Below are 25,602 nucleotides of genomic sequence, written 5' to 3' on the forward strand. Positions count from 1 at the left end.
AAAAAAAAAGTGGTTGTAGGGTCTGACACACAAAATACTATAAGACAGGTTGAACATAGAAATTTTGATTTATTAAGTTCCTTGGCTTTTTGTCATATGGCAACATAATGCTTGTTGCCAGACAGCAACATCATTCATATATGAGTGGTTTCCTTAACATTATACATAAATTTATGGTTTATTGTCAGATGGCAACAACATGCAATAGAGGGTTAATCCTGACTTTGAAAAACCTCAAAATATCCAAATGGGAAGCCATTTAAGTGCTCTTCATCAGCTCTATCATATGTGACTTAATGACAACTATTTTGTTTACTAGTTCTGTTGTATCACTATCTGGGCTGTACTTGGCTCAAAAATAAGCTGCACATTTTTCAGTATGAGATACAGAGCTTCCATTTGAGGCACTTTGATGCCACACAAACCATGTCAGTGATAGCGGTCTGTTTAGTAGCAGCCATTTCTTGATGGCGGTACTTGGATGATATGACACTATAAAAGTGGCTCTGTGGCAGCTGTGTGTGTCTACTATTACAGGCCAATGGCAAGGCTTCTTCTCATGTGTATAATATTGAAACATGAGAGGCAGAAGAAATCATGCCCCATCCTGATTAATTCTTAAAGTCCCCCCAGATAGTTATTACATGTGCTCTTGGTGGTGACCTTATCTTGCCATCTTGTCACTCTCTCGGTATGACCCTGACTGTAAGGCAAGATCTGATATGTCCTGCATCTTAGCTGAACCTATACATTTCTAAATAAAAAATGAGGTCAAAAGTCATGGGAAGAGTTTTCCCATTTAAAGATGTGCTGTGTATGATGCCTGGATGTTGCAGGTAAGTGCAGCATATGGTTCAACTATAGACTAGTCTAGACTTGACATATAAGCAGTTTGTTACACACAGGTGTGTAGTGAACATGGCAGCATGTCATGAGTTAATTGACTTTGAATGTCTGGAGATTACTGGTACATGACACATGACTGATAGCATATAGGAGATTTTACAAGAATTTGGGTTACCAACAGCATCTAGGGTGAATTTTCAGTATCACAGAGATAATTTTTTGATCCCATAAACTGTTGCACATGACAACTAATAGATGACATCTCACTGCCTCTACAGAGCCACATGGGACAATCAACAGCCTACTGTGAGTAAGATCACCACTGATTTCAATGTGGCATGTTAGAAACTCATTTCACCAGGACTGTATGGAGACAAATGCATCAGCAGCTGAAGACCGACATCAAATCCAGGGCATCCTCATTACTTTCAGCCACTCGGTGTATTTATCCATCTCCTGATTCAAAACCACAATATAGCTGAAGCTTTTGCTGTTGTAATAGCTTCTCACATGATATATGCCAGCTATCTTATTTCTGTTCTGTTATCAGAATCTCTTGCAGGTTTTCTCATCCTTCTCTTTTTTTCCTTCTGTTTTTATTTTTTTTCACCCACTAGCTCTTCTGCTGACATTTCCCCACTCTTTCATATTCTTTATATTCCAGGTTTGATTCTTTCCATACTCTGGTTATACCTTTCTGTTAGCATTCCCAGTTGACTAATACATTATTTATAAATTTTTCCATTATTATTATTTGTACACATAAAATATTACTTAAGCATTAGTTCCCGTAAACGATGCACTGCCATCTGTAGCAAAAATTTCCAAAAGAATGCATGATGAAGTGTAAGAGGAGGGCTTGAAGATTCTAAACTTACCAGGTAAAACAATTAATTAATGGTTTGATGAAATCAAAAACAGTATATATTGACTATCTGACCTACACACTGGACTCAGTCTTATATTTGCACAGTATTTCACATACACATAATTACTGGAGTATAGTTTTTAGTTGCATACACTTCACAAAACTAAATGTTGCTCTCAGACAAGCTGCATAAAAGTAGTTTTGGAGTGGTGTCTAGATCACTATCGGTGAGTATAACTTTTCAACAACTTAAGAACATGTTTGTTTATGACACTTCCTGGCAGGTTAAAACTGTGTACCAGACCAAGACTCAAACTTGGGACCTTTTCCTTTGGTGGTGGTAAGTTCCTATGGGACCAAACTGCTGAGGTCATCAGCCCCTAGACTTACACACTACTTAATCTAACTTAAACTACCTTATACTTAGGAAAACACACACACCTATGCCCGAGGGAGGACCCTAACTTCCGATGGGGGGAACTTTTCCTTTCGCAGGCAAGTGCTCTACCGACTGAACTACCAAAGCATGACTCACAATTTATCCCCAGAGCTTTACTTACACCAGTACCTCATTTCCTACCTTCCAAACTTTACAGAAGCTCTCCTGTGACACAGGAGGTTGAGTCTCGGTCTGGCACACAGTTTTAATCTGTTAGGAAGTCTTGTATCAGCACACACTGTGCTTCAGAGTGAAAATTCATTCATGTCTGTTTATGTTGAAAGTATTACCAATTTACCCATAGAGCAATGTAGAATTTTAAAAACATATTTAGGATACGTAACATACTTAAAATGGTGAAGCTGACAAAGGTGATGTTCTTTGTTTTGTAGCACTGCATATATCACATGATGTGGTTCTCATTTGTCATGATATTTAAATAAATACAGATCAGAAGTTACTTTTAGGCACTTTTGCTGTTGTAGATACAATGAAGTGTAGCTGCTTTACTGGAGGTGCTACAATGTAAAACAGTGAAAGGTTTGTATTTTTTCTTGTGCAAACTGATGGATTTCTAGGCCTAGTATTATGCATGATAAACATTAGCACATTGCATAATTTTATATATAATTGTATTTACCTACTGAAATTTTATAAAACCAGTCACCTGTGTGTGTGAAAAGTATGAATGTTGCTGTTCACAAGTTAAACTGTTACGTAAAAACTGTAGAGTGTTGTTTCAATGGCAAATTGCAGTGTTGTAGTATGACATGCTCTGTGAGGCTCTTCTATGGAAGTTAACATTCCATAAGAAAGACTGGAAAATTACAAAACAGCAGGAAAGATTTGTGTGCTTCAGGCTGAATTACAACATGCAAAACATTCATCCCAATAGAAAGAGAGTTATAAATGGTTATAAAAATCTGTCCTTTAGTCATTTTAGTTGTGTTTATTCCAAATTACAATGCTGAAATGCTGCAAAAAATCAATTATTTTATAATGAGTTGATGACATTACTAGAAAAAATAGCTTACAGGATAGTATTTGTAGTACTGGAGACCCAAATTCATGTACTACATAAAAAATAAATGACTCAGTTGTTGGACCTTAGAAGAGGACAGCTTAAATGACAATGGTAAAAGACTTGAGTTCTACAAGGGAAATAAAGTTTTAAAAATAACAAACAGGTGGTAAAAACATCAATCAGTATACAAATAAACATGAGCATAACCTATTAGGCAACTAAAATCAGTTATAAATTATGTCATAAATGGGCAAACTACAAGCCTTAATGTCAAGTAATATCTAAAATGCTTGGGTGACAACACATAAAATTCCTGAATCATAGTCAGGCTAATCTTAAAACTAGCAAATATACAAGAAGCGTCAGCAAATATTATGTATGAAGAAGTTAAGAAAATGGTGCATGAATCACCTATGAAGTCATGCTGAATTGTTAACAACAAAATCACCAGATGAAGAGGACCTAAAAAACTTATTACTTAAACAAAGAACTAATCCTGGGGGAAAAATAGGAAACAGAGAGTAGAAATAGACCAGTTTTTTTCGAAAATTAATGGGTAGAAAGAGACTGGAAAGTTTTAAAACTCTCAGGATCAAATAACAGATGTTAAGGTTATTACCACAAATTTGTTTCTGAAATAGGTAAAAAATGATAAAAATCACCTACTTCAGAAAGCAACATTGAGGAGGAATTTACATTGGTAAACTTCACAGATGTGTAGGATAGGATTGAGAAGTAGGCAATCCCCCCTAAGAAAGCAAACTTGACACTGAGGTAATAAAATCAGTAATAAATGAAAAGCACTATATTGCTTATGTTATACAGCAATAATTTAACCAGGCTGGCTGGTCAGCAGACTTTAAAGACTGATGATGGCACTGTAAGCCAAGAACCTGTTCAAAAAATTAATGAATCTTGCAGAACATATGAGTTACAGTGCTTTTCATTTATTATTTTGCTGTTGAATCAAGATGCAGTGGAAGAAACAGCTAATATAAAATCAGCACCATTTATTTTATTTGGATCCTAGTCAAAATATTAAAAAAAAGTTTAGCACCACCTGCATACTTGTGAATGTATGAGGGTGTGCTGAACAGTAATGCCTCCAAATTTTTTATGTGAAAACTCTTAAGGCTATTATGTTATTAACATTCTGCATCTGAAACTTCCTGGCAGATTAAAACTATGTGCCGGACCGAGACTCGAACTCGGGACCTTTGCCTTTCGTGGGCAAGTGCTCTACCAACTGAGCTGCCCAAGCACGACTCACGCCCCGTCCTCACAGCTTTACTTCTGCCAGTACCTTGTCTCCTACCTTCCAAACTTTACAGAAGCTCTCCTGCAAACCTTGCAGAACTAGCACTCCTGAAAGAAAGGATATTGCAGAGATATGGCTTAGCCACAGCCTGGGGGATGTTTCCAGAATGAGATTTTCACTCTGCAGCGGAGTGTGCGCTGATATGAAACTTCCTGGCAGATTAAAACTGTGTGCCGGACCGAGACTCGAACTCGGGACCTTTGCCTTTGCCGTGAAGTTCGCTACCAACTGAGCTACCCAAGCACGACTCACGCCCTGTCCTCACAGCTTTATTTCTGCCAGTATCTCGTCTCCTACCTTCCAAACTTTACAGAAGCTCTCCTGTGAACCTTGCAGCTCTGTGCCACTAGATGGCTCTGAACTGTAGGATGTAACATGGCCATGTGCAACGTAACTATGTTAGTGTGTGAGAAAAAGAATGCTGTAATCAAGTTATGAATTCGAATAGTTGATCCACATGTGGACATCCTATCCTTCATCAGGACAGTGGAGGACCACACATGTGCACTGCAACATCTGCAACTATCCAATGCCTTGGGTTCAGAGTCAAGGAATGTATAAATTTAGGATGAGTCAAATTAGAATCACTGGGCAGTGTTAGATGGGGGACAGGGCTAGCAGAGATGGATGCCAGGAGGATTACGTGATTGAATCATGTGTTGCAATGACAGTTGACATCTACACATTTCAGAGAAATTGACGTTGGGGGAGGATCCACGCCATGAGTTATGAAGCAGCCATTGAAATCTAGCGTGTAGTGCTGAGCAATGTGTTCCCCCACTGGGTGGTCAATTGCCCTTTTGGACCTAATTTGCTTATGCTGCATATACATGATATAACTGATATCACTGGTGGACCTGCCTCTGTTATGACAGGCTATGCCTGTGACAGGACTGCAGCAGGATTTGCTAGGAGTTTGCACTGGAATAGTCCTGCATCTGGGTCTGTTCCAAGAGTATTGATCAATTTGAGAAGGGACTTGGAGTACATATGGCACAAGGATGGACTAGGATATTCCATACATTGGATGGGTATCAAATTACCTCTTTAGGAGGGATGGGAAGGAATGTGGCTAGAATGTTCCTCATTTGCAGGTGCAATGATAAGTAGTTGAAACCTTGGTGAGTGATATGGCTAAGGTGATGAGAGGATGCTACTTTGCAACTGGTTCATGTGAATGGTTGCAGGATTGGGATTGTGTATGGGAAATCTGTTTGTGCCCTAGGTTTTGTCTCTAATACCTCTGTGAAGGCCCAATAAGACATTCAATTTACACGTCCAAACCATATAGGAGAGACTTTTTCACTGGGAAAGAGATGGCAGCTATTAAAATGATAAGTGGGTTTCATATGGATAGAGGTTTATATGGAGCCATCGAAGTTGGCACACTGGACTAAGGAGGATGAGGTGAAGCAGGTGGGAGAGAAGGTATCATGGCTGTGGAGGAATGAGGATAGAGATCAGAAAATGTTATAAATGAACCTGAACCAAGTTTGGGAATTATGTGGCTGAGAATGAGTCCTCTAGATGGCCTATAAACAGCTCGGCATAGGAAGATGGAATGTTGGTGCCAATGGCCATGCTGTGGGAGTAGTAGTCATGCATAATGATGTAATTTCTCTGGTGTAAAAGGAATGAGGTGGTGGGTTTGGAACTGGTAGGATGTTGGGAGAGATGGTGTGCAATAACAGTAAGGCAAAAGGTGTGGGAGATGTTGAAATATAGGGGGTCAGCATCTACAGTGATGATTGGGGATCCAGGTGGTAATTACGTATGGATGGGAGAAAAATAGTGAAGGAAGTGGTTTTTGTCTTTCATTTGGGAAGCTAGGCTGTGTTAATGGTTTGAGATTCTTTCCATGGGCACACAGTAACCAACTACAGGGTGGTTATGTTTGTGGATTTTGGAAAGCCTGTGCAAGGTCACCGTGTGGAGTGTGTAAAAGGTGTGGAGGTAGATGAATCTGGGAGGTCAGTTCTGGGATGGGGCTGATGATTTGGATAGGGATTGGAGATTTTGATGGAGTTCTGGAGATGAGATCAGTGTGGACCAATGGCAACCCATGGACAGTGCATCTTCAGTAATAAGCAAGTCCTTGTCTAGTATGATGCTGAAGCTCAAAGACCTTCACATGCAGGTATTACCCTCTGAAACCTAAGCTGCAAACAGATTTCCTGTGCCACATTTGCAAATGACATTAACTGTTTGACCACTTCAATGAATCATCTGCAAAGGAGCACCCCTTTGTATCCAGTATCACCTTAGACTGGAACAACATAACTGTATCTTTTGCCAGAGTTTCAACCACTTTTTATTGAGCCCATAAATGAGAAACAAACCACTCAATGTCCTTCCCATCTCTCCCAAAGTGGTATCCTGATGCCATATCCTATACTATCAGAGACATGGTCACCTGTAAAATCAATTATATCAGCTTTTCTGTAACTTCTGTACAACATTTTATGTGAGCATGAGTAGTCTACCCAAACGAATGGTCACTGTCAAACTGTAGCCAAAAGCAGAGTCAACTGACCAGTACTGAGATGTGCTACTGAGCATAACATGCTCAATTTCAGTGACTGGTTTATAAAATGTGACAACTGGATCCTTTTCACTAACACCAGCCGGTGTTTCAACATGTCTCTCAATCCCATAATCCTCCTGACCTCAATCTTTGATAGACCCTGTCCCACATCAGTCTCCACCCTTTCCCTATGACTAACTTCACTCATCTTACACTCACACTCTCCGCTCTGCAGTCTCCCTCTTCCTCTGTTCTACCTACATCTTCCAGTCCACTTTTCCACATCACTGTGGGCTGCATGCAGCTACCACTGCCTGTGCAGAGGATGAGCTTTCCAGGGTTACATTCCTATTCTGTGTGACTGCTGAGGATACTTCTGAACCGTTAGCCATCCTGACTCTATGCTACACCAAAGTCCACGCTGCTTTTATCCACTCAACCAATTCACCTGACACAAATCCTCACTCCAGTTGAGCTGAAGCTAACAAATGGTGATTGCAGACCATGGAACTGCAGGGTGTCACAAACTATTTGGGTCAAACTAAAGCAGCTGATAGTGGGCCCACAACAGATAATATTTGTATAGGGCACCACTGGTTGGAAATACATATTTATATAACCAAAGTGTGCATTTCATGGGCAAGTTGATTGCTGCTTAATGCTGGGTGATTGGCCACATGATTCAACACCATCTCCTCGAAGTCTGAAGTTTGGACATATCTTTGGCAGGAACCTTGGCCAGTTCTCTGGGACATGAATGAGTCCATCTCTAGTAAGTTGGTACCACAGAGACTCTTTCTTTCTTTCTTTTGCTAGTGCCTTTAGCCTGCGGTTTGCATGGTCGGCATGTTTAGGTACAGATTTGGCAAGTTTAATGTTAAGGGGTGGCTGGATGACCTTCCTGCTGCCACCCCCCCCCCCCCCCCCCGGGACGGAAATAATGCACCACAGCTGTCTGCACCTAGTTTAATCCGTGGACTAGCGCGCACGTGTACAGATGTCAGCGAGTCATGTAACTGAGGCAGGACATGGGGACCAGCCCAGTATTCACCTAGGGGGATGAGGAAAACCGCCTAAAAACCACATCCAGGCTGGCCGGCACACCGGCCCTTGTCGTTATTCCTCCAGGCAGATTCGATCCGGGGCCAGTGCGCCTACCTGAGTCCAGGAAACAGTGCATTATCATTCTCAGCTAACCTGGCAGGTACGTTGGTACCACAGAGATACTGTACATTAAATGCACGTCTTCCAACTCTTGTGATGAGTAACATTCTGTCTCTGACTACATATCATGCACTGTAAACAGGAACATACCTCACCATGGATGTATCACAAACTGTTTGATGCAGTAGACAATTGACACCAGGAATAGTGGTGTGCAAGAAGCACAAGTTAATGTGCCAGTATGGTGATGCACTCAGAATGAAGGTTGTCACTTTGAAAAATTACTATGAGCTAACTTCTTCTGTGGTCTACATCCATAACACCATAAATATGCATTTCGAACCATTGGTTCCCTATCACAATATAACTAGTTGTGGATTCACTACCATCTGTTTAAATTTGACCCAAAAGGTTTCACGCACCCTGTATGCTTTAGGGTTACAGAGAATAATATGCTGACATTTAAAATTAAGAATCATTCTGAAGGTCATCAACAAACTGTTTCACTTGTCTGAGTATTTATGGATGTGATAAATAATTTTATTCCAGCATTTAGTGAGAGAGATAGCAAGTTGGAATAACTCCATCTGCTGTGAGTTCAGCTCCTGATGACAACTAAATTTTTCTCTTTGACCATTATACCCCTGGATACAGTAACCTACATAATTTATATGCTGGTGTCCAAAATTAAAGCAACAAACCATTATTTCACCATACTGAGTCTAATACTTGATATATCATACAAACTGTCAACAGATGTTCATATAATCGTGTCCTGCAAGGAAGATGGCATTCCAGTCAATGGGCAACCACACCAGCAATGACATCAGGGCATCTGTCAAATGGGATATTGTTTGCTAGGTAGTTCCACATCCACAATCACTGTGTACACTGTCACAGATGGTGCAATACAGCACAGAGAAGGTGCCTACCAAGCGCTTTGTGGTGGAGGGCCATGGGTAGAACTGAAGCAGAACAGTCACAAACTGATGTGGCCCGATGGCTTAATGTGAACTGTTCTATTGTTTTTTGGATGTGGCAACAGTTTATAGAGATCAAAACTGTGTCACGAAGACCAGGGCGGGGCTGATCACATGTAACATCAGAAAGAGAGAACCGCTATTTAGCTGTAAGGGCACAACGGTACCACCTTAGTACTGCATGCCAACTGGCATCTGACCTAGCAGCATCCAGCGGATATGTATCATGGCAAGTGGCATACAGAAGGATTTGGGAGAATGGCATTTATTGTTAGAGAACTGCTGTATGTCTACCTCTGACATGTTTTCACAGAAAGGAACATCTAGAGTAGAACCGTCAACATGCCATCTGGATGGTCAAACAGTGGGCCTGTGTTATTTCCGCAGATGAGTCCCAATTTGATCTGGGCAGTGATTCTCAATCGATTTGCATCTGGAGGGAATGTGGAACATGATTTTGACACCCATTATTGTCGAAAGAGACTGATATCAAGGATGATACCTAATGACATGGGCAGGGGTTATGTTGACCACTTGAACAACTCTTCATGAAACTGTACAGTTAAATCAGTACGGTTTAACTCTTGTCAGGTATCATGGTGAGATCTTTGGACCTCATGTGCAGTTTTTGTGAGGTGCTGTGGTTCCAGACTTTGTATTGCTGGACAATAATGCTCAACTTCATAGAGCACGGGTGGTTGATGCTTTCCTGGAGACAGAAGATATTGCATGCATGTTGTGGCCTGTTTGTTCTCTCAATTTGAAACCCATAGAGCACATCAGGGATGCACTAGGGACATGGGTTGCACCACGTCAGTATCCACCAATCATTCTCCAAGACTTTCGAGCAGTGCTGCAAGAAGAATGGGCAATTTTGCCTCAACATGAGATTGATGACATCATTCACAGTATGCCCCATCATCTGTCAGGCCTGTATTGCTGCCAGAGGTGGTCACACCCCATACTCAGCACAACCAGTTGTTGGAATGTGTGTGTAAATCCATTAGGTTGGAATAAATGAAGAATATTTTTGTCTGCTCTTATGCATGTTGCATTTGTTTACATTCTGTATTCTTTATATTGCTTCTACTTTACTGTCATCTGATTATATTGTTTTGTGGCAAAATATATGCAACCTTGCAAAATTTCAGTTTGTTACTTTAATTTTGGACACCAGTGTATGTAGTGTTTACATAACTATATAGAAATGTTGTCCAGGCTAAATTTCAGTTACATTTATTATTCAGGTTAGTACTTTTAATGTGCTGATTCTTGTAGTGTATGTAGTTAATTGAAAATAATGAGCTAATTCACACATTTAAATAAATTAACATACACCATTAGAAGGACTGGCATTCCAACTCTTCAGTAGTGTATTCCAGTTTTCATAAAACTGATTAACTTGTGAAAAAATTAAATATGAAGTTCCAGACCATCATAGGACTCTAACTGATAATGTTTTCATTGGTGAAGCTCAATGCAAGAAAGTAACTGTTTACCTAGTAACAAATGCTCTCTCTGATAATGACACTCAGTTAATTAGGATAAATAACACAGTGCCTTAAAGTACAGATACTCCACAGTGGAAATCATTTAGAATAATTGATGACTCCAGGACAAATGTTTTTAAGAATAGTTTATGTTTACAATGAATCAAATGTTAACATAAAATTTAATCTATTTTATGATAAATTCATATCATCATTTGAAAATAGCTGTTCAAATAAGCTAATTAGAAAGGACATTAAACAGCCATGTAAAAAAAAAAAAATGGGTCACTAGAGGGACTAAAGTATTTTGTGAAATGAAAAGGGAAATGTATCTGTTGGCAAGATCAAGTAGAGATCCTGTAGTAGTTGTACACTACAAAAACTACCACTACAGCTGAAAAGGAACAATGATGTACATAATTACAACACTAGAAGGAAAAATGACAATAATTATTCTACAGTAAGTTCATCTTTACCACAAAAAGGAGTGCACAATGCTGCAATAAATTTTTTTGATCACTTACTCAGTGATATAAAATAAAGAGCAAAGTGAAATTTTGAAAACAAACTGACAAAGTTTCTCTTTGGCAACTCCTTCTATTCCAACAGAGAATTTCTGTTATAGTAATGTGTAAAACATGGTGCATAGGAATTACTAACTCACATATGTATATTTAAAAAATAAACTATAAATCTTATAAATGTTCAGCATGTAGCCACATTTAGAAGTTAATTTGTGATGTTAATGTAAAATGACTCATTCCACATCATTATTATTTATCATACAAAATGATCCATGGAACATGAAGTTAACTATCTACTAACTAACTTACATTGTAGATTTTGCCTCCCTGCTTGTTACATTATCAAATTTGCTATTACATTTTTGTTGCCATGGTAATATTAATAAAGTTTCTCAGATGCTGCATAATGTATGATAACATAAAATGTTTCTTTTTAAAATGACAGCTATACTCATAAATCCCCATTGTGGATATCTAAGATGGTTCTGTAACTTTTTCTAATTTCCTACTTGCAACATATTTCATAAACCACATTACTGGATTAGCATGCAGTCCACACAGATTAGTAAAATTTAACCTAGCTATTTTTTTTACATGATTCTGTTGTTTCTGAAATAACAATTTGTTCATATGCCAGTCTTTATACAGTCAGACACCATGCAAAATGGTCAGGTCCAGGAGCGCTAGTACATGGAGAACATCTCTGTGAGTATCTGTAATAATGTTACAAAGTCTGTGTGAGTCATGCACTGTCATATCTTCTCTGCATTAATCTCTCATGAGTGTAACCTGCAGTTTGAAAGCTTACTAGAAACACCTATGTTAAATGTGCTCCCACCAAAGTAACAGCTATGTGCAACTATCCACGAAAATGAAACTTCCTGCCAGATTAAAACTGTGTGCCGGACCGAGTCTCAGTCCGGCACACAGTTTTAATCTGCCAGGAAGTTCCATATCAGTGCACACTCTGCTGCAGAGTGAAAATCTCATTCTATCCATGAAAATATTTGTCTATTAACTATCATTTAACATCTGGGTTTGTACAGTGATTGGGTCATGAGCTGATTCTTTCACTGATGTGGCTTGATTGACAACATTATAATGTGCACTGTCCTTTTCATTATACTATCACTGTTTCAAACTGTTATCATTGATTACTGTATCACTTGACTGAGATGATGTTACTAAGTTTATATTTGGACATAGCAGTGTGGAGTCTCCACATTTGGAAAACATGTAACTGTAAAATCATAGCTGGCCATCACATCATTTACAAGAGTCACTTAACTGTAACATCAGCATGATCCTAGTAAACATAAGAATGCCATCCCTATGTAGATGCAGGACAAAGGCACAAGAAAAAGAAGAAACTGTCAGAACATTTACATCTATACCATATTTTTGTGTCCCATGAAACAACTAGGATTGTGTGTAAAAAATAATGCAAACAGCTGCTCTTCACAGGGATGCCTGTAACAAGTCAAGATCTGTGTTGATGCAGTTCAGTCAGTGTCAACACCATTCTGATACATAAAAATACTTCCTTCTTTTTCTGGCAAAATCCCATGCATAAATTGCATGCATGAAAATCTCCCCCCCCCCCCTGTCTCTCTATCTTCCCGTGTGTGTGTGTGTGTGTGTGTGTGTGTGTGTGTGTGTGTGTGATGTAACAGCCTTATTTCTTGTATGAATTATTGTTTAGAAAGTTCTAGAAAGTCTACATAGAAAGATAATGACTTTTTAGTTATGTGTAGCATAAAAGTTCAGAGTAACTGGCTGTACTAAGAGCTGTAACTCTTTAGTGAGAATATGAGTGTATGTTAGCAACTGAAATAATTATAATTTAACAGAAAATTAGAGTGTTTTTGAACTAATTGTAACACTTCATATTTTATAAAACCCTGTATAAAAAAATCAAAGTATGTAAAAAATCAAACTGTGCCAGGCGTTTTCCTTTTCACTGCAAAACATATTGTTACACTTAAGTTTTTATGAATATATAATTTTTCATTGTAACATTAGAAATGTATCAGAATGTATTTTTCATTACAAATTGTTACTTTTCTACCTAAGTCTAGTATTGGGGCTAAAAAAGGCAGTGCAATTCACTAAGCTTAATTTAGGAATGTAGGAAGATCAGTGTCTAATCAACTTACATTGATGTGCATGTGAGCTTAAACTAAAGAATGGCACTTTTATAATAGTAGCCGTGTACAGGTCCCCATTGGGAAATTTTCAACTATTTTTGAAAAAATTGGATTCTTTGTAGTCTTATCTCTCAGACAGAGGAAAGCAAATTATTGATTGTGGGGATTTCAGTGTAGATTTGCTGAAAGAGTTCGATAGAAAGCTTGACCTTAAAGCATTCCTTGGTTCTTTCAATTTGGCATCAGTTATTGATTTTCCTTCTCGGATGGTACAGGAAAGCAGCACACTGATAGATAATGTTTTCATAGACCAAGATAAATTTAATCAAATAAAAACTTTTCCTGTTAGGAATGGTCTGTCTGATCTTGATGCACAGCTAGTTACAGTATATGATATAGCTCCATAGAATCCTCCAAAATAGCGTGTTCAAATAATTATTTAACAATTAAAAATTTTAGGGGAAGCTTGCGACAGTTAGACTGGGATGAGGTGTACAGGGGACATGATGCCAATTTAAAACTTAACCCATTTCATGATACCTTTGTGAGTATATTTGAAAACAGTTTCCCCAAGAAAACAGTGAAATATAATTGTAAGAAATCATTTAAAAGCCATGGCTTACTAAAGGGATAAAAATATCTTGTAAACAGAAAAGGGAAATGTATCTTATAGCTAGGAGGAGTAATGATCCTGAAACAGTGAAACATTATAAAAACTACTGCGCTGTATTAAGAAAAGTTATTAAAAAGTCTAGAAGTATGTGCATTATGTCTGAGATTAGCACATCTGATAACAAAATTAAAGCAATTTGGAATATTGTTAAAAGGGAAACAGGGCAACTGAGAGTACAGAAAGATCGTATTTCTATCAAACACAATGAAAAGTTTGTTAACAAAAAGTGAGAAGTAGAAAACAGTTTTAACAATCATTTTTTAAGTGTTGTAGAGAAAATAGAATCCAGCTATTCATTAGAAAATGCAAGGCAGTATATGGAAGAGGCAGTACCTACGCAATTTGATAAAATTGAAATTCATCCCACCTCTCCTACTGAAATTAGGAAAATAATAAATTCACTAAAAAGTAAAAGCTCACATGGAATTGATGGTATTTCCAAAAGAGTACTAAAAGCTTGTTCCCAACAAATAAGTAGGATTCTCAGCCACATATGTAGTAGCTCATCGAAACAGGGCATTTTTCCAGACAGACTCAAATATGCTATTGTTAAACCATTGCATAAAAAAGGCAATAGATCTGATGCTAACAACTACCGTCCAATCTCACTTCTGACAGCTTTATCAAGAATTCTTGAAAAAGGAATGTATTCAAGAGTAGCATTACATATTGGTAAAAATGAAGTACTAAGAAAATGTGAATTTGGTTTTCAGAAAGGCTTTTCAACAGAAAATGCTATATATGCTTTCACTGATCAAATATTAAATGCATTGAATAACCAAACATTACCCATTGGTATATTCTGTGATCTCTCAAAGGCTTTTGATTGTGTGAATCATGAAATTCTTCTAGATAAGCTTAAGTATTGTGGTACGAGTGGGACGGTGCACAAATGGTTTAATTCATACTTAACTCAAAGAATTCAGAAGGTTGAAATTAACAGTACAGATAGTCTGCAAAAACCAGCAGAGTCCTCTAACTGGGGAAGAACAATGTCCCACAGGGTTCAGTCTTGGGTCCCTTATTGTTCTTAAAAAATATGAACGGTTTGCCACTCTGTATTCATGAAGATGCAAATCTAGTTCTTTTTGCTGATGATACAAGTATAGTAATCACACCCAACAAGCAAGAATCAGCTGAGGAAATTGCAAATAATGTCTTTCAGAAAATTAATAAGTGGTTCTCTGCAAATGGATTCTCACTAAATTTCGAGAAAACACAGTTTATACCATTCTGTACAGTAAATGGCATAACACTATTGATAAATATAGACTATGAACAGAAGTCTGTTCCTAAGGCAGAATACTCAAAATTTCTGGGTGTGTGCACTGATGAGAAATTGAATTAGAAAAAAACACATGGATGATCTGCTGAAATGGTTAGGTTCAGCTACTTATGCTATTAGGGTTATTGCAAATTTTGGTGATAAACATATCCATAAATTAGCTTACTTTGACTATTTTCATTCACTGCTTTCATATGGCATCATATTTTGGGGCAATTTGTCATTAAGAGAGAAAGTATTCATTGCACAAAAGCGTGTAATCAGAATAGTAGCTGGCGCCCACCCGAGATCACCTTGTAGACATTTTTTAGGAACTTGGGATATTCATATTACCTTTGCAGTATATATATTCACTTATGAAAGTTGTCATTAATTACCAATTCCAATTCAAAAATAACAGTGAAGTTCATAGCTACAACACTAGAAGAAAGGATGATATTCACTATTCTGGATTAAATCTTACTTTGGCACAGAAAGGGATGAATTATGCGACCACAAAAATCTTTAGTCATTTGCCAAATAGTATTAAAAGACTGACAGATAGCCAACCAACATTTAAAAGAATTTCTGAATGACAACTCCTTCTACTCAACAGATGAATTCTTACATATGAAGTAGTAAAAAAAAAAAAAAATGTGTAAAGAAAACTTATTTTAAAGTGACACAGTCCACATCATTACAAAATGTCTTATTCATGATTTAGGGAACAAGATTAATGTATGTATGTATGTAGTTGTTTGTGTTTGTCAAAGAAGTACAGTGCAGTCATGTTTCAGATAATAACTGTGTTTTGTGCACATCATAATCATCAGCATTGTGATGTCAAAGATTGGATATGACTTTTTCAGTAAAAATTAGACTGATTATAGTGAGAAATTGTGAATTTATCTGTTACAAGTGGAATGAGTAAATTGAAAGAGATACACAATGACTATTAGGTTATTATTTTATGGTCAGGAATCCTGGATCTGTCTTGAGTTGATGTATGAACTAAGTCACCTAATAATTGATAATATAATTAATATTTTCGAAAAATCAGATAATTTTCTGATGAAACAATTGGATAGTTATGTTAGAGGTGCATGGGAAGAATGACTCTTGATCAGCCTCTGAATGAACTCTGATTTCTGTGGTTTCCTCATTATAATCATTTTGCAAGATGTTTGTGGAAGAGAATATCTTGCTCTTCTCTTCTACAAATGTATACTCTCAGGTTTTTGACAGTAAGCTCTGTGCACAATACCTCTTTTGTTACACCTATCACTGGAGTTTGATGAATGTCTCTCTAACACTCTTGCACTTACTATGCTCATTAAAAGTAATAATGTCCTTGCAGAAAGGAGGGAAGGAATACTAGGGTTTAATGCCTCATCAACAGAGAGGTTAACAGAGATGGAAATGTCATTGCAGTACTTTGAACAGAAATCTAACTTGAACTAGAAGTGGTAGTAGTGAAATCTTAAATTCCAAGTGGAGTGTGCATTGGATGGATAGGCTGGATTCCAATGATGGTGACATAGTTATTGTTGTGAAGAACTCTTTTATATCATCTGAGGTTATTACAAATTTCAAACATGAAATAATTTTGGTGAAGGTAAGGGCCTAAAGTGAATCAAACACAATAATCAGATTGTTATACAGACCAACTGTCTGAGGAGTTGTAGTGACAAAATTTCTCAAGGAGTCTATGGATAATACTACAGGTAAATTTCCTGGTGATGCTATAGTAATAAAAGAGATTTAAACTTATTATTCTGGGAGATTCAGATGCCTAAAGCAGATGGAATGGATAGGGATTTGTGTATTACTGTTCTGAATGTGTTATGCAAAAATTATCTTGAGTAGTTAATTACAGAACCAACTTGAGACTGTTACATCTGATGTATCTTGCTGGCAGCCAGACCAGGATATTTCAATTCAGTTAATCTTGTGATGGGAATCAGTGACCATCAGTGTTATCATATAAATGACTGCAGGTGTAAATAGGACTATTAATAGAGGTAAGAAAATATGCCTGCTTAGCAATTCAGAAGAAACAGGATGCAGATTGTGTGAACAGTAAACATCATATGTTCACTTCAGGACTAAAAATGTGGAGAATCAGTTGTTAGAGTACAAGAATATTGTATAATATGCTTTAGATAAGTATGTCCTGTCAAAGGTTGTGAGGGCTGGGAAAGACTCACTGTGGATCAAAAAGATTTAATCGTAGATTTTAATGAAGTGCAAACCTTGAAAAAGAATCTGACTATAAAATAAACATAAGGAAAGCCATACTAGAAGCATTCAGTGGATTTGAAAGTAAAATTCTATCTGCCCATCTGATGAAAAACCTTATTACATGTGAAGTGTGCAAAAAGTCAGTAAACACACAAAAACCACATTTAAATGGAGGATGAAACAGAGAAGCATGATAATCTGAATTCCATCTCCTAAAATATTTCATCATGGAAGCCCTAACTATGTTTCCTCTTTTCAACTGTCACAGTAACAATGAAAGGACAAATATTGAAATTAATGATCAGGGATTACAAAATCAACTAGAATACCTCGGCAAATTGTTGGTGACATCCCATGATGGAATACACCCATAATTCTATATGGATTATATGAAATGACCTGCTCTTCTTCTAGCAGGAATTTTTTATAGATCTCTAAAGCAATAACATGGCTTACTTTGTTTATCCATGAAATCTGAGTTTGGAAGTTATTTACTTAGAAAATTTCTTGTCATATACTCTGTGATCAAAAGTATCTGGACACCTGGCTGAAAATGACTTACAAGTTCATGATGCCCTCCATCGGTAATGCTGGAATTCAGTATGGTGGCCCACCCTTAGCCTTGATGACAGCTTCCACTCTCACAGGCATACGTTCAATCAGGTGCTGGAAGGTTTCTTGGGGAATGGCAGCCCATTCTTCAGAGTGTGCTGCATTGAGGGAGAGGTATTGATGTCGGTCGGTGAGGCCTGGCATGAATTCGGTGTTCCAAAACACCCCAAAGGTGTTCTATAGGATTCAGGTCAGGACTCTGTGCAGGCCAGTCCATTACAGGGATGTTATTGTCATATAACCACTCCACAACAGGCCGTGCATTATGAACAGTTGCTCGATCATGTTGAAAGATGCAATCGCCATTACTGAATTGCTTTTCAACAGTGGGAAGCAAGAAGGTGCTTAAAACATCAGTGTAGGCCTGTGCTGTGATAGTGCCATGCAAAACAACAAGGGGTGCAAGCCCCCTCCATGAAAAACATGACCACACCATAACATCACCGCCTCCAAATTTTACTGTTGGCACTATATATGCTGGCAGATGATGTTCACTGGGCATTCGCCATATCCACACCATGCCATCGTATGGCCACATTGTGTACCATGATTCGTCACTCCACACAACATTTTTCCACCGTTCAATCATCCAACATTTACACTCCTTACACCAATCGAGGTTTGGCATTTACCAGCATAATGTGTGGTTTATGAACAGCTGCTCGACCATGAAGTCTTCTCACCTCCTGCCTAACTGTCATAGTACTTGCAGTGGATCCTGACGCAGTTTGGAATTCCTGTGTGATGGTCTGGATAGATGTCTGTCTTTTACACATTATAACCCTCTTCAACTGTCGGTGATCTTTGTCAGTCAACAGATGAGGTCGGCCTGTACCATTTTGTGCTGTATGCATCCCTTCATGTTTCCACTTCACTGTCATGTCAGAAACAGTGGACCTAGGTATGTTTAGGAGTGTGGAAATCTCACGTACACATGTATGACACAAGTGACACCCAATCACCTTACCACGTTCAAAGTCCGCGAGTTCCGCAGATCACTCCATTCTGATCTCTCATGATGTCTAATGACTACTGAGCTTGCTGATATGGAGTACCTGGCAGTAGGTGGCCACAATGCACCTAATATGAAAAAAAGTATGTTTTGTGGGGTGTCCGGATACTATTGATCACATAGTGTACTGCTAACTCCATGTGACATGTTTCATATACTTCTCGGAACATTTGAGTGAACAGCTCTTTCTAAGAAGATCACTGAATGACTTGATATAGTAACTCACAAATAGCTGTGGGTAAGTGACTGTATAAGATATGACAATTATTGGGTCAAACTGGTGAGCTTCTGGTTGTTTTTGTGTTAAACTTTGTACTTAAAACAGTAACCAGGTTGTATCAATAATACACTAAAAAGCCAAAGAGACTGGTACACCTGCCTAATATCATGTAAGGTCCCTGTGAGCATGCAGAAGTGCTGCAGCATGACATGGCATGGGCTTGACTAATGTCTGATGTAGTGCTAGAGGGAACTGACATCATGAATCCTGCAGGGCTGTCCATAAATCCATAAGAGTACGAGGGGTTGAAGATCTCATCTGAACAGCATTTTGCAAGGCATCCCGCATATGCTCAATAATGTTCATGTCTGGGGAGTTTGGTGGCTAGCAGAGGTGTTTAAACTCAGAAGAGTGTTCCTGGAGCCACTCTGTGGATGTGTGGGTTGTTGCATTGTCCTGCTAGAATTGTCCAAGTCCGCCAGAATGCACAATGGACATGAATGGATTCAGGTGATTAGACAGGATGCTTTTCTACCTGTCACCTGTCAGAGTCATATCTAGATGTATCAGGGGTCTCATATCACTCCAACTCCACATGCCCCACACCATTACAGAGCATTCACAAGCTTGAATAGTCCCTTGCTGATATGCAGGGACCATGGATTAATGAGGTTGTCTCCATACCTGTACACATCCATCTGCTTGATACAATTTGAAATGAGACTCGTCTGACCAGGCAACATGTTTCCAGTCATCAGCAGTCCAATGCCAGTGTTGACAGACCCAAGTGAGGTGTAAAGCTTCAAGTGCAGTCATCAGGGGTACACAAGTGGGCCTTTGGCTCTGAAACCCCATATTGATGACATTTTATTGGATGGTTCACATGCTGACATTTTTTTGATGGTCCAGCATTGAAATCTGCAGCAATTTGCAGAAGGGTTGCACTTCTGTCAGGTTGAATGATTCTCTTCAGTCATCGTTAGTCCCGTTCTTGCAGGATCTTTTTCCGGTCGCAGCAAAGTTGGAGATTTGATGTTTTACTGGATTCCTGATATTCACAGTACACTCATGAAATGGTCGTATGGGAAAATCCCCACTTTACTGTTACCTCGGAGATGCTGTGTCCCATCGCTTGTGTGCCAATTATAACACCAAGTTCAATCTCAATTAAATCTTGATAAACTGCCATTGCGCCAGACACGTCTTGTCTTATATAGGCATTTCTGACCACAGCACCATATTCTGCCTGTTCACATATCTCTGTATTTGAATACGCATGCCTATACCAGTTTCTTTGACACTTCAGTGTAGTTTACAGCAAACATGGACTTGATAGCCATTCACAACATGTTTCTGAGGCAATTAATGGTACTTTATATCTCGTTGCACAAGTTACTTAGTATCCAACATGCTCATTATTTTTACAAACTTACAGATGCTGTTTCCAATCTCAAGTTATGCAGCCTTTATTTTAGTTGAATTTTCTTCACTGTTGCTTTTAGCAGTTGAACCAGTATCCACCAACACAGAGTGAAGGTGGAGACAACAAGAAGCATATCGAGGTTGGTGGAGCTTTTAACAACTGAACCAGTATCCACCAGCACAGAGTGAAGGTGGAGACAACAAGAAGCATATAGAGGTAGGTTGAGCGAACTGTTAAAATTGGTTGGGTTGTTTGAGGGAAGAGACCAAACAGCGAGGTCATCGGTCTCATCGGATTAGGAAAGGACGGGGAAGGAAGTCAGCCGTGCCCTTTCAAAGGAACCATCCCGGCATTTGCCTGGAGAGATTTAGGGAAATCACGCAAAACCTAAATCAGGATGGCCAGACGCGGGATTGAACCGTCGTTCTCCTGAATGCGAGTCCAGTGTGTTAGAACTGTTAAGGATGAGAAGATATAGTCCACCCCGTTGCAACCATTGAAGTATGTGACGTAGATAAGGACTTGGAGTATATATGGACTTGGAAACTAATGTGGGAATGTTTGTTAGGCTGTTGCAGATGGTCCTATTCTACACAACTACAACACCACAAAACTGTAGTAAAATACAAGAGGACCTGCATGGGATTGACACATGATAAAGGAACTGGCAGTTTACCAACTGAAAACCATAAAACACCTAGGTGTATGTATCTGGAAAGATTTAACATCGAAGGGTGACCTCACATTAATTATATGTAGGACAGGTACCAGTTCAGTCAAATCATCCTAAGGAAATTATTTCACCTAAGAAGCAAGTAACACACAAAACACTCATTTGGCATGTTTATGAGGATTGCTCATTTCTGAAATCCGTATCAGATGGGAGAAATAGATGAGAAAGAGAAGAAATAATGAAGAGTAGAACATTTTACCTTAGTTTCATTTAACTTATGTGAGACCGTCACACAGATGCTCATTCAATTCCAGTGGTAGACATCACAAGAGAAGTGCTGGTCATCATGGAGAAGTTTCCTTCAAAACTTCCAAGAACATATATTCAGAAGATAGCTGAGCATTGTATTATTTTCTCTGTTATAAATATTGTGAGACTACTATCATTGTACAATCAGAGAAATTCAAGCTCATACTGAGGCTCACCAACTGTTCTTCCCACGTACCATTCAATAAACTTAATAGGAAAATGAGATTGGTGTACATGGTATCCTTCGACACACAGTGTAAGGTGACTTGTGAAGCACAGAAGTAAATGTAGGTGTAGACTAACAAATTAATCAAATGTGCTACACACATTTCATGAAAGATTACTCTCTGCATGTCTGTTCATTCATTTTCTCTGACACTTACAAGAACCACAACTATGTAATAATTCACTGCTGTCGCTGTTAGTGTTAATAGTTTGTATTTAAAACTAGATATCTCACTTGAATCCTACAAGTTAAATACATTCCTTTATAAATGTCATTCATTGCCATATTAACATACAGTAGCTGTTTTTCATGTCTAAATCCACATTTATAATGTTACAAAATCTGATAAACTAATCTGTAAACCTGTCTCAAAATATCAGAAACATTTTATATTCAGCCAATTATTTGACAGGAAATGAGTAAAGACATTTACAGATAAACATGTACAGTACTTTATGTGTCATCAGTTAGATAAGTCACAGAAAATAACAAAATGAAAAAGAGATTTAGCTATTATTGTTTTGGGTGGGTGGAAAAGTTTTTAATATTTCTCCATAAGTTTAATAAACACAACAGATACTTGTAATAGAGAGCTTAGCTATCAATAATATATTCTCCTTAACTATTTACAACAGTCTGCCCAGGCTGGGATAACTTTTCGATTCTACGGCTGTAGAAATAACACGGTTTTCAGGCAAAGAACTCGTCACACCATTTTCAGAGTGTATTTCCACCCAGAAAGGAAATTCTTTGAAAGCTGTTTGACAGAAGGCAGAAAAGGTGAAAATCTGAAGGTGCAAGATCAGGTGTATAAGGTAGTTGTGGACCTACTTCCCAATCAGACTCCTATATAGTGTTTTTTATAGTCTACTACAATACGGGCAGGTGTTATTGTGGAGTAGCATCACTTCACACAGTCTTTCTGGTCACTGTTCTTGGATTGTGTCTGAAAGTCATCTCAGTTGTCGACAATAAATGCCAGGAGTGATGGTTACACCTTGGAGAAGGAATTTGTGGTATGCCACACCGTCCCTTTTCCACCACTTGCACAATCATCCTTTGTGAAGGGGAGTTGCTGATTTGTTTCGGGCCCAGAAATTCCTTTCTTGTCCTTATGTTAGCATAAAGACAATCACCAGTAATGATACAGGATAGGAATGGTTGGTGTTCCTCATGAGCGGCAATTGATGATGAGCAAAGACAGATTCATATATGGCAACTGTGATGCCTTGGCTAATAATGAGATATATTTTTTTTCCTTTCTTTTACTGCCTTGTACTACATAGATATATTTCTGATAATGTAGAATATTTTTCATTTGATTATATAGTGTAGAACATGAATTGTGTATGACTATGTTTACTGTCCTTTTTGTTTTGTATGAGTTCCTTATATAAAGACTCGGATCTTGTTTCTGATGATATTTCAGATAGTTTTATTAAATGTATTGTGTGAACCGGAATGCAGTAGCAGAAGTTCTGTAAGAACTGTGGAGCGAGAGAGGTATCGATAGTTGCCGGGTTGAACAGTGAGGAGACAGTGGCAGTTGGCGTGAAAGTGTGGTGGTATGGAAGTGAGTGCTGTGGTGTAGCAATGGTGTGCATTTAAAGCAATATTAATACTGGACTTTTTTTGTGTAAGATTGGTTTGAAATTTGACTTTATGATGGATATTCTAAATGGACATTGTATTATGCAAACACTGTTGGTTTTTGCAGAATGATGCCTGTGGCAGTGACAATGCACTCGTGAACAGACAGTATTGTCGTTGGTTTAGAATTGAGCTGCATTACATAAACTGTGAATTTAATATTGCTCATTTTCTTCACTATGATATGTGATGTGTGCTAAAACACTAACTGTCAATGTGGAAACTGTGAACTGTGTTGCTACGTAAGTGACTGTTTTTGTGGGAACAGTATCATTATGAAGTGCGAATATTGACAGTAGATGGACTGTTTAGCTTCACAATTGGCAAAGTGTAGCATGTGGAATGTTGCAGTTGAACTAATACGATCTTCAGGTGCTGCACAAGTAGTTACTTTGTTCCAGCCTATGACAAATGGATGCTACGCCACTTATTACCACTGCCAGTTGAAATAGAATGTAAGGAAAGAGGATATTTTAAGGCCAAGGACATGACTGGAGGAACTAATATGATTCATATCAGCAACTTGAAACTGATTCTGCCGCTGTCGCCACATCACACTGACTCATAACAGCTAAGACCTATAAACATTCCTCTCTTCGAGAAACACAATTGTTACCAATTTAATTGCTTTATGCTTTCTAATAGACTATCTCTTAATTTTTCTCTCTATAAATAGAAGTAGTGTATTGTAAGGACTGTTCACCTTCAGTGATTGTTGACACCACCCCTAAAAGCAGTTATTGTCATCATTTATTTGTTTTTGTTCTTCAGAGTATTTGTATTAGTAATTGCATGTGGGCCTGCTTTGATGTGTATCTGTAGTAATTTAGACAGGAGACTTTATGTGTTGCACTGCAAAATGTGGCCAAACATGTAAGTTGAGGCATGTGCCATTGACAATATTTACACCAACCACTTACAAAGAACTAGCTTATTTGCCATTGGTCCAAGTTAGCATATTGGAGAGAACTTTGAATCTGACAGTTGTCAAAGTACGTGATCTTTGTTTACATGCCACTTAATGTCATATTCCCATTCATTCATGCTTGGGTGCAAATTTATCTGGGTTTAATTGTTACCGGTAAGCAAAATTACTGTACACTGTGTCATTATTTATCAAATTAGCTTCATTTTTTAATTGTTTTCCACTATCAAAGGATTTTATTATTAGGAGTTTAACAGGATTTGGATACTTCTCATATAGAGGTGTGCTTTTGAAGTTTCCGAAAGTAAAAGGGATTCATGGGGTTTACACAATTTTAATTTTCTTCATGCAGTTTTTCTTTAAACATTTTTTTCTGATTACAAACTCATGGTCATAGTAAATCTCCAGGAACCATTTTCTTCACACCACCCACTGATTTTTGTGATTGTGGCTTAAAGCATGAGGTACCCATACACACAATTTTTGAACCTTCACCACCGCATGCAAATGAGGCACGATTAGAGGAACAATCACACTTCATCACATTTGCCAGCTCTTGAGTACACTATGTGGATCATTGTGGATTAATGTGTTTAAAGGATCTTCATCAGACCCTGAAGGCCTTCCCAAAAGTGGATGGTCACTAATGTCAAAATGATCCTCCGTGAGATGAGAAACCATTTTGTTGCCATGGTCTGTCGAATGGGGTTATCCCCATACATGATGCAAATGTTTCTGACTGCCTCTGCTGCTGCACCATGCTACTGAACTCAAACAGAAGAATACATCAGAAATTTTCTGATTTCTCCACTTGTCACTCCATTTTCTAGCATTCACAGCTTAACTCACTATCTCCAAATCGCAAAATTACAATATGTTAACTCAAGCAACAAAAGTGAACTATAAATAACTAATGACAATCAATAAATAGACCCACAGTAACCGGAATACCAACACACACACACACACACACACACACACACACACACACACACACACACACACACACACAAAAAAAAAAAAAACACTATGAACTTATACATCAACATA

At 38.2% G+C, this 25,602-nt stretch overlaps 1 protein-coding gene across 1 annotated transcript in view; it reads right to left on the reverse strand.

Annotated features, from left to right (window-relative positions):
* LOC126469667 (probable chitinase 2) overlaps window positions 1-25,602 on the reverse strand; it is a 323,373-nt gene that overhangs the window by 9,598 nt on the left and 288,173 nt on the right. The window lies entirely within an intron of this gene.

The sequence above is a fragment of the Schistocerca serialis genome, chromosome 3 (assembly GCF_023864345.2).
Source record: "Schistocerca serialis cubense isolate TAMUIC-IGC-003099 chromosome 3, iqSchSeri2.2, whole genome shotgun sequence".
Lineage (NCBI taxonomy): Eukaryota > Metazoa > Arthropoda > Insecta > Orthoptera > Acrididae > Schistocerca > Schistocerca serialis.